Source organism: Lycorma delicatula, chromosome 4 (genome assembly GCF_047948215.1).
Source record: "Lycorma delicatula isolate Av1 chromosome 4, ASM4794821v1, whole genome shotgun sequence".
In the NCBI taxonomy this organism is placed as follows: Eukaryota; Metazoa; Arthropoda; class Insecta; order Hemiptera; family Fulgoridae; genus Lycorma; species Lycorma delicatula.
Window position 1 is genome coordinate 27,009,383 of NC_134458.1, and position 14,093 is coordinate 27,023,475.

General features: G+C 30.7%; 1 pseudogene; it reads right to left on the minus strand.

Annotated features, from left to right (window-relative positions):
* The window catches only part of LOC142322588 (cytochrome P450 4C1-like), a 47,053-nt pseudogene that overhangs the window by 17,259 nt on the left and 15,701 nt on the right, over nucleotides 1–14,093 (minus strand).

Genomic DNA, 14,093 nt, shown 5'->3' on the forward strand with positions numbered 1-14,093 from the left:
ATTTTTAATTTAGTAAAAGGTGGTTTATATGATTTTTTTTACTGGCATAAAAGATATGACTGCCCATTTTTCTTCTGATTTTTTTAAAGTAAATGTAATATTATATTTAAGACAGAAATATGTATGGGAATAACAGTTATTTATGACTAGCTTAGGGATTGAGTTAGATGCGTCAAAACAAAACAAGTGGTTTAATATTGAACTAAACAAAATCAATTTAATCATTCTATGAAAATTTATCATCTAACAAGACATCTCAAACATTTTACACAACAGTTCAAAATGTAAATCCATTATGCATTCAAGTGTAAAATGAAGAAGTTTCTAAATTCAATTGTCTCATTTTCTATTTTAATTTTTATTTATTGTAACTTAGAAAGGAGTACTATTGTTGTATATAAAATTTGTTTATAATTAAAAAAATAATAAATGGTGGTGTGGTAAGTTAATGGGGGTGTAGCCTGTAGTTGCTGGAATGAATGATTAAATATAAAAAAAAATATAAACAAAATCAGAGGTACTGTAATTATGGTATAACAATTAATATTATTTTAATTTTAAAATAGGACCTAAAGCTTTTATTAGTTGCAATAATAAAATTTTTCTTTATAGCATGATAAATTTCTTTTATAAATTATATTTTATAAATCATTATGTTTATATAAAAGGAACTTCACTCTTTTAAAAATCACATATTGCAAGTAGTTGCATTAAAAGCAATTAAGGGGAATGTCAGTACGGAAAGAATTCTAACATTTGATCTCTAGTTACTAATTATTTTCAAATAGATTGTAATGCTCAAAGATCGATCTTATCTAAAGTTAAATACTGCAAAACATCTTTATTAAAAAGATAATAAAATGTTTTTAATTGTTTATATACTGCATAGTAAACAGGAATGAAAATAAATTTTTCTTTACCCATAAATCTTTTAATGTAGACTCTTTTCATCATAAATTTACTTGTCCCTGACTGAGAAATACCTCACAAAAGAATTTTGGATTAATCAGAGAGGCCTCTTTGTTTACTTGTCATGTAATCTCACATTTTATTTCCAAAATTAAAATACCTTGTCTAGATCGTTCATGTAAATAACAATATGTAAAATAAAACCGGTAATGCAAATAAGGGGACTTCATAATAGGATGCTTTCTTGTTAAGCTATGAATCAATCATAAGCAAAAATCTTTACTATTGTATTAGCCCAATAGTTAATTAAAAAATACGCAGGAGCAGACATTGATTCTGACTACAATTTAATAATGATGTAATGTATACTGAAGTTTTAAAAAAAGAAAAAAGTATGAGAAGGAAGAGATGGGAAATAGATAGAGAAAGATTAATTTTTGTAAACATCACATTTCAGCCACGGGCTTTTAATTCTTCTTCTTTTGTGTTTACATAATTCAGAGTCTACTTAGGTATTCTGGTATCATTAATTCTTTCTAGGTACACCATCCACCCAGCCCATATCTTATAATTAATAGAATCCACATTTAACTTACTTTTTATAAATTAATTTTTACGTTCATTTGTTCAAGAAACTTCCTTCACTCTTAAAAACAGCATCTTCATGTCTATCTGATTCTTTCTTGTCACAGATATTGTTGTTCATTGCTATATAGGAGCATTGGGACAGTTATATGTTATATAATTTAATAATGGTGTCCATCTGGACTTTATTTCTTAAACAGCAAATTATAGTACCCACTTGTATGCGGAAAATGGATTATTTTATTTTTAATCCTATTAAATATTACAAGAAATATTGCACTGCATGTAATTAATTGAAATATGAGTATATAAGTTGCTCCAGAATGATTAAAATAAACAGGCACAGAATTTACTGCAACTGAAGATTTGAAAACAAATTAAAAAAAAAATAATTAAAGCAGAGGTAAAGTAAAATTTAAGAGTAGTAAAAGACTTAGGATAATGAAAATGGACAAAAATGAAATTAATAACAAGAAATGTAGCAATGAAAACTGGTTGAAAGAGAGATCTATTGAAGTAACAAAATGATAGATTGTAACATACATAAAGAGATTTAAAAAAATAATTTTGAAAAATTAAACAAAGATGTGGATGGTAATCTTTGTTACAGAGAGAAATGTATGGTAAAAATACATAGAAGAAGTATGTAGGAGAGTTTTTTTATTTAATGAAGTGCAAGAAGAGACAAAAGAAATTGATTACTTTACAGATAACTATATTTTAAATTCAATTCAATAGTATTTTGAAGGATTTAAACAAGAATAAAGTACATAAATTGGGTGACATATCACCTGAATTATTACACTGTCCGAAAGAAATAAAACTGAATAAACTGTATTTATTAATAAACTAAATTTATGAAACTGGGAAATAACTTCTTTCTTTAAAAAAAAATGTAATTATTGCCATTTATAAGTAGATTAAGATAAATTTGAGTACTATTTTACCACTAGTTTATTATGCATAAAAAACAGGGTAGATCACAGGAAAATAGAATATATGATAGAAGGCATATTAGGTTGATTTGGTTTCACAAAAAGCATTTATATAAGGAGGGGCCATTATGGCTCTTAGACTAATCTTAGGAACAGTCATAAGAAGAACAGTCACCTTTTCTACTTTTCTGTATAGTTATTTGCATCTATTACTTTCCTGTTTCTTCTACCCAAGCAGTAAGGTGATTTTTGTCTATATCCTCTTTTTCCTGTTTCTGTTTTTACTGGTCTTATTATTTCTTATTCTTTTCCATTTGGATTTCATCCATAACACTGATAAATAACAAAGGTTCTGCACGGGATTTTAAACTAGTTTCCACCAAAAAAAACTGTCATTCTTTTTGAGGTTCTAATTGTGCTTTCACAATTTTCATTTCCTCTTTTATGCTGCCCTCACAATTCTTCTAGACAGGTTACTATAGGCTTTCTTAATATTTATAAAATTATAATCCACTTTTTCCACACTCCCAACTCTTCTCAATTATCAAATATTCTTTCAAGGATCTTTCTGTGTATGAGTTTAAAAAACTCTATAATTGACATCTTTTTAATAACTGGAAACATGAATATTATTAAGCTATTTACTTTTAAAAGTATTAGTTTTTAGAGTAACCTTTTTTTTCTGGGAGTGTTGGCCAAACTTAAGGGACTTATTCGGGGCATCAGAATAAACAAAAACGTTCCTGTGAACAAACTTCATTTTCCTGTGTCTGCCATTTTGTGTTTTTTTAATAAAATTGTATATCTTAAGAACAGATTGCAATATTTTAATGAATTTTGGATACATCTACTCAATGGCATCTTCTACATAATAAATGTAAAAACATAATACATATATAATAAAAAAAACAAAAATAAAAACATATGAATATATTTAAAACATGTATAAATATTTATACAGTAAACATATATAATTTTTTGAAAATTCCAAAATGGTGGTTATGTAACTTTTTTAATCATTAACCGCTCCAATTTTAATCATTAATAAGGGGTTATTATTAATTATTTTTAATTCAATTAGTGAAAAAAGTGAAAACAAGCACAATTATCAAATTGCATCATTTTTGTGATCCACTGTAAAAATTTAATCATATCTCAGCTGTTTATCAATCTATTTGAACAATTGAGGTGTCTTTACAATTAAAGGCTTAACATATTTTCTAATAAAACTAATATTTATGGAATTGTTAATATTTAAAGATTCAAATGGCTACCATTTTGGAATCTTCAAAAGGTAGAATTTTCAAACTTACTTATTTTGTAGATTTTGAGTATACATGCACATTGAATTTCATTAAAATATTTCAAAGCTTTCTAAAATGCAGGATGTATTTTTTTTCATCCTAAGTTTTCTATTTTGTTTTTTTAATTTTCATTTGAAAGTTATCTGCTTATCAGAACAGATCATTCTGTATTATTATACCACAAAAAATAATGCTAAGTAACATTATTGCATCCTCTTATGAATGATAAATTTCATAGTGAGTGTAAAATACTTAGTCATTGCTTCTAAGGCGGCTCTTATCTAAAATTAACGAGGGTGCTGGTCCAGAAAAGTTTTAGGCTTTGCTTTAAAATTGTGTAAATGGAAGCAAACATGTATAAAATGAAAATTTATTGAAAAACTTGATAAAACCCTAAAAGAACAAAATCAAACATTTTTTACTTACTTTAACCTAAATTGTTACAGTTCAAGATTGATCTACTCATTTAAAAATGAAATCCATTGTTGTTGTTTTAAAAAAAAGAATCAAATAGAATAGCTGGAAGCAGGATAATAATCTAATTCTACACTTTATCACATTCAAAAATATAGTACACAATTTTTAACACTTTATCATTTTTAACACACCCAGAGTAAAAAAAAAACTATCTTCCACCAATACGCACGCCAGAGATGGCACTGCAGGAGTAACAGTGCTTTCTCTCCCTTACAGCCTCGCGCACAGCTATGTGCGCCTGTGCACAATAGCCAAACACCACACTGCTGGAACTATGAAGCGCACAGTTTCATACCAAGATTTTTGTATGTTTTACGTAAACTGGGGGATGGCTACTGACATTAAGCTCAAGGATTATATACTGTACAAATATAAAGAAAAAGGATCTTATTATATTAAATGTTATCAATAAAATCAAGTGGAAATAGGGGGTGCTGCAGTTCCACAGTGCCTATACGTGAACCACCACTGCTTCTAACGATCTTGTCTGTTGCCTGAAGAGGATGGTTCCTGATGAGGTGCAAAGTGACTGGAATGCTACCATGAAAAATACACTTCACTTAATTAAGAACACTGTTTCACCATGGAGCTTCTCATGCAGAAATAACTGTCGAGAAGAGGTCATTATCTGCCGTTTGTGAATAGGTTACATTAGACTCACTCATGAATATCTGATGAAACAAATGGATGCACCAGTTTGTGCTCGCTATGACAGCTGACTGAGAACGATCACATTCTTGTGGATTGATCTGTTATGCAGCACTGCATCGCAAATTTAAACTGGGGCTAACATTCAAACTATTCTACGGATAATGAAATATTTTTGTTTTATGTTTTACGGTTTCTTAGGACCACCTGTTTATACTCAATAATTTAAATTTCTGTAATGTGTATCAGCTATTCATACCAATTGCCATATAGCAATTTGAAATTTTAGTTTTCTAATTGAGACATAAAATGTGATATATGTTTGTTTATTACAACAAATACGTGTCCAGGAGATGAAAACACAAAAGTGTTTTTCACCCAGAATAAACCAAAAAAAAAAAAAATTGACTGGAATTGAAACCCAGGTTAATAAACAATGATGAGAATAAAAGTGAAAAGTTTTTAATTATCTATGTAGACAAAGTATTATGACTAAAGATGTATGTAAAAAGTTTACTATTGAACCCTCAGAAGAATCTCATCTCAAAATAAAAAAAAAATGTTTAAAAACATCCTTTTTTAAAGAGGATGTTAAAAAACTGTGAATTTAAAAAGAGTAGTTATTAGGGATATACACAGATTTGTGACAAGATGGCAAGTAGCTGCTGAATCCAACCAGACATTTCTGTAAGAGGATTTTGGAAAAGCTTACTCTGTTGTTAATGGACCAGTGGCTTTTATACTGTTGATGAGTATTAAGGTAACAGTAAGAGTTTTGTGTTTTTTTCAGGATGCTATTTCTTAATAGCATCCCGAAATGTTTATTTTTATAAAGTATAAAGAAATAACAATATAAATATAAAGAAATATAAAAAACTAAGAAATATAAATATAATATTTATATTTTTTAATAGTGTTTTTTCAGGATGCTATTAGACTTAATTATTTACAGTTGTTTTTTTTTTTTTTTTAAATAATTTTGGTCTGTGGTTTCTTTTATTAAATTTCAATGTTAATTTGTTGTCTTTGCTTCACAACCTGTATGAGAAAGTTTTTCAACTATTTTGAGTCAACATAATTGTATGTTATGATTTGTAATATAATTTTTTTTTGTTAAAATTATGCAATTTAATTTGTTATAATTTATTTATCGTATATGAAAGAAGAATAAGTAAAGAAAATGTTTTAAAAAATTTAGTGGTGTCTTGTACAACTCATTAAATTTTAGTATGTTCATTTATTATTTTTTTGATACAATTATTATTAATAATAATCATAACTGCATACTAACAGTTAGCACATACCTAATACTACTTAATAACCCACTTATTAAAAGACATAACACACATCACAAAGTTTTACAAAATTTAATTAAATCATATGTACAATACAAGGTAAGATTTTGAACTCTGAATTCTTTATTTACAAACAAACTTTTTAAAATAGCAAATCAAAATATTAATAACTTTTTTGGTGTGACTGTGAATCTTGTATGGTTACAGGTATAAAAACCTATAAAATTTGAAATTTAATATATTATTTTTAAAATTTTATTTATTTTGTTACATATTTACTTTGATTTTCTATATTATTATTTCCTGCATAAATATTTATTCGACAAAACTAATTCGAGTTGGATCTGATGTAAAATTTTAGTTTTATTATTTAAAAAATATATTATTTCATATTTATCTGTATTATGATCTGTAGAATTACAATCATTTATTTTTTGTTTCTTTTCTTATTTAATGATTATGCTAATTTTATGGAGTAGGATTTTATTGCAAATATTAAATATTTCTCATTTCTGAAGGTCTTGTGATATATTTAATTTTTCTTCTGTTTAATAATGGTATATTATTGTTGTTGTTGTTTTTACTATTATAATTATTATTAATTGGGCACCCATTTAAACTGAAACGATCCACAAGTGGAATTATGTACATGCATGGAAAGTAAGAAGAGCAAAAAGAAGGAGCAAAACTCTGAAGATAAAGAGGCTGCAAAGGAGCAATAAAAACCTCCCAGAGGCAGCACCCAGAGCAGCAATAACAAGAAAAAGAGGAAGATTCTTAAAAAAGTGATCCTCATAAAAAAGATTGAGGAGAGAACTTATGCTGAAATCCTCAGTCAATCTGGAAGGAGGTGAAACTGGAAGAGAGTGAGGTGGAATAAGAAAGGCCAGAGCAGGAGACGTTCTAATTGAGTTTGGGAGCAGCACCAAAGACAATTGAACATTCAGTGTGTCCTAAAGGCTGTACTCAGAGAAGGTGTTGCCTGCAATCTGGAACCACAGGAGACCCTGGAGATCCGAGATCCGAGATTTGAACTGTGTGACAAAGAAGGGAGGATGTGGAAGCAGTACTAAGAAGAGATCTTGGAGATATAGGAAACTGAAGGTTAGCATTACAAATACTAATGTCAGGAAGCAGAAGGTAGTCATGATAGAGATTGGCAAGAAGGCTGCTTTCAGATTACTCAGCCAGTCTATGAAAAAGATTGGCTGGGTGTACTGCCAGATTAGGTCTAGAGCACAAGTCCCTCAGTGTTTCAGGTGGGTATGGGATCTGGCTTGTGGATTGTTGAACGCACTGATGTTGTCCTTGCTGCTGCTGGTGAGGTGGTGGTAGCTGGTTACTTCAACTTCAGGCTGTGGAGTGGGGTATGGAGCATAATGACTCAAGAGGGAAATATATTCTGGATGTGGCAGCACATACTGGACTCGCAGTCCTCAATGTAGGGAACATGATGACGTTCCCGGTCTTCAGATAGGATATCCAAAGACCATTCTCGTTATTTCACTCGTCTCATCAAAGAGCTGGTCACGCTCGTCAAAGACTGGAGAGTCCTGCACTGTCAGAGACCACCAATGCATCTCGTTTAGAGTCCTAGACGGTGCACGGGAGCGCCCAGAGGCTCCACGGCTGGTGAAAAAATACAATTTCAATAAAATTGATGAAAAGAGATTCACAGGAAAGATCTCCTCAGGGGCGGTAATCCCTGGGAACATAACCACCGGGAGGCCATTGGCGCTGAAGCCGTGGTTCCTTAGACCGTGCGACTGATCGCTTCTGCATGTGTCGCCTCTATCCCCCACGGGAAGCCGAGGCACTGGAAGTGACCCGTTTACTGATGGACGCAGGAGATTATGGGGTTGTGCTGAGAATGTCTTATTAAGGGGTTTTAGAGAACTATTAAGTAAGAGATTGGTTGCGGCGATGAATCAGGAGGTCCTACCAGTACGGTTTTCAGCAGGGTCGGTCGACCCTGGATGCAGTTCGAGGTTGTTGAGGCAGTGCGTCGGCAAGCAGAGGCCACAAATATTTTTCGCGCCATGTGGTCCTTCTCGTTTCGTTGGACGTGAAAAACGCGTTCAACTCTCACAATGGAACGACTTGCTTCGGGATATGGAGAATTCATTCTACGTGTTCTCGATACCTCCTCAGAATGGTGGATGCATACCTAAGGAACTGCGGTCTCATCTATAAGACAGCGGCAGGCTGGCATAGAACCACCATCATGTCGGGGAGGTGCAGGAGTCGATCCTTGCCCCCGACCTTTGGAATGCTGTCTACAATGGCTTGCTGAGGCTGGAGATGCCGAAAGATTCGGCCTTGGTTGATTATGCTGATGACGTTGCGCTACTTGTTGTAGCCCGCGACGTGGGATACGCCGAACTAAGGTTCAGCCGAGCGATGCACAGTGTCAGCGGTTGGCTGGATGACCAAGGATTGTCTCTAGTCCTCAGTAAGAAGGAGATCATGGTTCTAACAAACTGTATTGACATCCTCCTCCCCTTGCGTGTCGGGGATGAGGTTGACGAGATCAAATCTTCCGCGAAAAACCTTGGTATGATCATTGACCGGAAACTCAGCTTTGCTGAACAGTTATGAAGAGCCACCGACAAAGCCACGAGAGCATAACCGCTCTCTCTCATAACGGCATGGAGAGCTGCTCTACTAAGTGACCCAGTTTTTAATGTGTTACGGTCAATTAAAAATGGTCAGTTCCAGGCAGAATCCTGATAGAAAGGTGGGTGGTTTTAACCAGTAGTTTACTAGTGGTGGTTTGATAAGACCACCAGAGGGAGCCCAACACTCCATACGTAAGTGCATTTCAACTCTCCACCTAGAAAAAAAAAATTATTGTTATTATTTTCTTTGAATTTATTGATGCTGAATTATATTAAAATTTTATACTACCATTACTACTTTGTTTTACATATTTTTGCTTAAAGAAGATTGTTTTATTTCCTTTTTTTTATATATATGTGTATTCTTTTGTTCAGTAGATATTACAAATAATGTATTCATTGTAAATAATTTTCTATGCAGTAATATTAATATTTTTCCTGGAAGAAGAACTTTAAAGAAAAAAGCTTATTCCTCTGTTACTTATGTACATTTATTTAATATTAGCCTCAATATGTTTTTCTTTCTGCATTTAATTTATTATTTCTTACAGTTCAGTAAACTGTAAAAGTTAACATATAACTATTGATTTTATTTTTTTCCTGTATTAAAAAAATTAAAATAAATTAAAAATACAGAGATTCTTTAATAATATTCCAATTTTATTGTATAAAATTTTCTTTCTTGAAAACGTTTTTTCTTAAAAAAAATTACATAGAAATAGATATAAGTTATGGTTAATATAAAATAAAATTCAAATAATTTGTGAATCTAATTGAAGAATTTACTATTATTATTTTTTAGTTTGACAAAACAAGTATTTTTAAATAACAGATTACGCTCTGATAACAAAAGAATCCGGGTACATTTAATTTAAATTCTAGTGATTACACTAAATTCTCCATTGGCTAGATTGGATGTATATTCACCCTTAAATACAAAAACAGAAATAGTCATGTACTTGACACAATAACAGAATAATCTTTTGAAAATCATCTTACAGAAACAAGACATCCAGTCATCTCTTCTCTTCTTTTTCTGTTTAGCCTCCGGAACCACTGTAATGTATTACTTCAGAGGATGACATCCATTCAAACATTTTAACATGTACATAATAACTAAGAATCAACATGTCTGTACAATTTTACTGATCAATATATAAGATATTTTGGAAGTCATCTGATATCCAGAGCAGTTTTCTTGATGTGGGTCCTGTAACTAGCTGTCACTTGTTCATATAATGAGAGTAAGTAACTTGTTACATGTAGATTCTCAAGCCAGGATATGTGAACTAAACAATAGAATGATGGCTCCTCAGTTAGGAGTTACGGCTCCTATTGGGAAGCCATTATTGTTAAAATATAATTGGTATCAATTTCCTGGATAGAAAGGCTAGCTCTGACCATGTATATCACTCTGATACACATGTTTGAACAATATGAAATTATAAACGCACTAAAAATAAAATATGTAAAATAAACAAACAACATACATTGAATATATTAACTATATACTAAAGAGGTTTTCTAATCCCACTTTACAATAGATATCAATCAAACTAATTTTCTAAGAGTAATGATGTTCGATATTGTTAACAGAGTAAAGATATTGCTTGTAGGATTGAGTATCATTTACATGTCAATGAGATTAACATTCTTTGATAAGCAAAATTATACTTGGTTTTATGAAGAAAGCCTGGCGAGGGAAGTTTTTTCTTGGTGAGAATAGCTGTCATTTTTTTTGAACTGGCTTTTTTTAGTTGAATGTCATCATATATATATTTAAGCATGTATATATGTGTTTATTTTTGTTTATTCAAGTACAAGACTTGATATTGTCATTGTAGATTACAGTACAATCAAATACCATTAATTAATTGTGAGAGTAAAGTTATATTTCACTTTTTGACTTTCTAGTCAATTATAAAGAATCCTCATATGCATGTATAATCTATGAACTCAAGTACTTTGTTTTTTTGAATAGGTAATGTTGTTAGAATTAATTTAACATTTTTTAAAAATCTACTTTTCCAGAATATCCCATCATTTTTATTCCTTTCCACATTCCCTTTCCTTTGTCTTGTTCTCTTGATATCTCTTTATATTTAAGTAACTAAAATTATGAAGGTTTAGTCTGTCTGCTTTAATTAGTTAACCTATTCAATTTTGAATAAATAGTATAACAAATTAGTCATATATGCCAATTGATTTAACAGCTATGTATCAAAATTTTGCTGTTCTATTTCTTATCATTTTTATTTCATATTTAGATACATGGTAAAAATTAAAAAAAAAATTAAGTTTACTGATGAAAGTTAAGTTATTTTGATGAAGTTTAAAGCGGAGGTTTGGAACTTTTTAGTGAAGAATCGGAAAATAAGGCGGAGTAAAATTAGCTCCTCTCTTCATATTTTGTAAAAGGTGGTTCAACAACAAATTAAAAAAAAAAAACATTTATTAAAAAAAACATCCTCCTACATATAATAGCACATTCCCATCGGAAATAATATCAACACTAACATTTACATCGTCAATGTCAAACTTCCTCAGTCTAGTAGCAGTAGCCATCAAGGGCAACAAGATAGAACCGAAGTAAGCGTTACTGATAGCTGGAACAACCGCTCTCCTCAGTCTGATTCTGATAGTAGCCTAGTTAGAAAACAAAATGATTGTCACTTGTTAGGAAGCCAATGAGTGTTTCCCGAGAGAAAATATTAATGATTTGATTTAAAAAATGATAATTAAAGATTTGCAACCATTTTCTGTAGTTTAAGATTCCGGTTTTAACGAGTTATTGAAATATCTTGAACCGAAATACAAAATAACTTCACTTTTTTTTTAAGCAACATTGCTGCACAATATGTTGTGGCCACAGAAAAGTTGAAGAAACAGTTGAAAATTGCATCCTTTATATCATTAACGACTGATGGGTACATGTCTAGTGCTACTACTTTTTACCAACCAGTGACAGCTCACTATATACTAGGAGACATGTGGAATTTAAAGTCAGCTTTTTCAGGCTGTTTTGAATGTAATGAGCGACATACAGCGGAATATATTAAACAAGAATTGACAAGTTTTACAACTGATTGGGAAATAGATGAAAAAATATTTGTGTAACAGATGTAAACAATATGGCAAGCAATATAAAAGCCACAGTACCATTAACTCAAAGGGAATATTTTCCTTGTATTCCTCACACTTATAATTTAATAGTTCGAGCCAGTTTGGATCCAATTAAGAATATTACTCAGAAAGTAAAAATTACTGCAGAACATTTCTATAGAAGTTCTCTAGCCACCAACAAATTTATCGCCATGCAGGAACAACTGAGGCCCTGAATAAAACCAGTAAAACTTAAAATAGATATTATAACTCATTGGACTAGTACAATAGACATGTTAAAAAGGATTTTAAATCTGCAAGAACCATTAGAAACAGGTTTATTACACAATCCCGTCAGAAAAAAATAATTCCAGAAATTATAAAAATTTTTAAGCCTTTCAAATTATTAACTGAAGAAATGCCGTCTAAAAATGAAGTTACCATATCAAAAGTTTTGCCAGCTACTGATAGCATAATAAAAATAATGATTAATTTTCATCGTATCTTAAACAATGAATCATCAAAAACTTTACTTGAAAGATTAATTTCAGAATTTAATGACAGATTTAAAAATTGTTCGTGGAACAATATCTTGTCTCTTTTGGAAAGTGGCTCTTTTGGATCCTAGATTCAAAAGGCAAGCATTTAGTGATATGTTTTCATATGAATATACCAAAGACACTTTGGAAAGAAGATTCACTTCTTTGGTGGTGTACACGGGCAATTTTATACCCAGAACGCGCTAATTTAGCAAAAACATCCTTGTTTGTTATGGCTATATCAGTGCCAATGGAAAGAGTTTTTTTCAAAATCAGGACAAATATTAAAAATGGTAAGTGGTAAAAATGTTATTTTTAAACGTCAACAGTAGATTACTTAAGAAAAAAATATATTTAAAAGTAAAAAAAAAACCCTAATTAAAAAAATCCCTTTCAGCACGCTGGAAGGTGAAGGCAGATTTCACTGGTGCTAAGTAGGGGATAAAAAAGATTTCCATCTTAAAGTTAAGAAAAACTTTAAATCAAAACGGCAATGGTTGCATGTGAAAAAAGTTTTACATGTTCGCATACAACAAGCCCCATCCAGCAACATTTTGGTCATTCCTTGCCGTAAGCATTGGTTAAGTCAAAAATTGTTTCAGACAAAAGTTTTAGGTAATGTTTAGAGGACTAATGACCACTTTAAACCAATTTGATGCTGTGGCTATTAAGGGAGGTATGATTTTTTTGTCTTTGAAACCTCATTTTTTCCATCCCATGGGCCAATGGTTGGTAGTATCAAAAGACTTTACTTAGATAAGTTTTAGGCCCTTATCCAAAGAATAGTAAGAAATATAGCAATATTTTTTTTTTTTTTTAAAAAGTCACCCATTTCCACCCCCATGATCCGATTTTGGCCATTAACGAACTCGACCAAGATTTTGGGATGAGTTATTTTTAAGGAACAATTTGAAAGTAACTGGCACAAAATTACAGCAGTTATCGTGTCCACAAGAAAGTGAAATATATATATATAAACTTTTGACCTGACAGTGGTTTTGGGGTCTAGAGGATGTGAAACGCGAAGATATATAAATTTTCCAGAAGTTGAATCATGGTATCCATTACAATACGTAGCTTTCAATATCAATGTAGCTTTATTGCAATAGGTAGCCTTTTTGAAATCTACCCAAGAACTCAGTAAGATAAATAAATAGAAGTTATAAGTTTTATTGATTAAAATTTTATTTCCTTATTGATCATGATGTATCAGTTCAGTTGTGTATAGTTGTATTTTGTTGAGTGTGTATTCACATTTTTATGTAATAATTTTTAGTTATAAACAATTTTTTATGAAAATTTTACTGGATTAAAGATTCAGAAATGATCAATCACAAGAGGTGAGTCAATATCTTCTTTTTTTTAATATTTTTTTGCAGAATATAAATTAAGTAATAATTATAAATAAAAAGACATTAAAAATAAATCGGTGGAGTGAATGAGTCAAGTAAAAATCTGTTTCATTGTAATTTAATTTTTGTTAGAATAGTAAAAACTGCAAGTCACTTTTTTAAAATGGTGTATGATGTAAATTATACCGAAATTTCTTTGTATAACATAGTACTTGTACATTTAATAAAGATAAACTGCCATACAGTATCTTGTATCTTAGTTACTAGTAACGAATATTCAGTAACAGGTTTCCAACAGGAAAATACTGAATACATATGGGTACTAAATT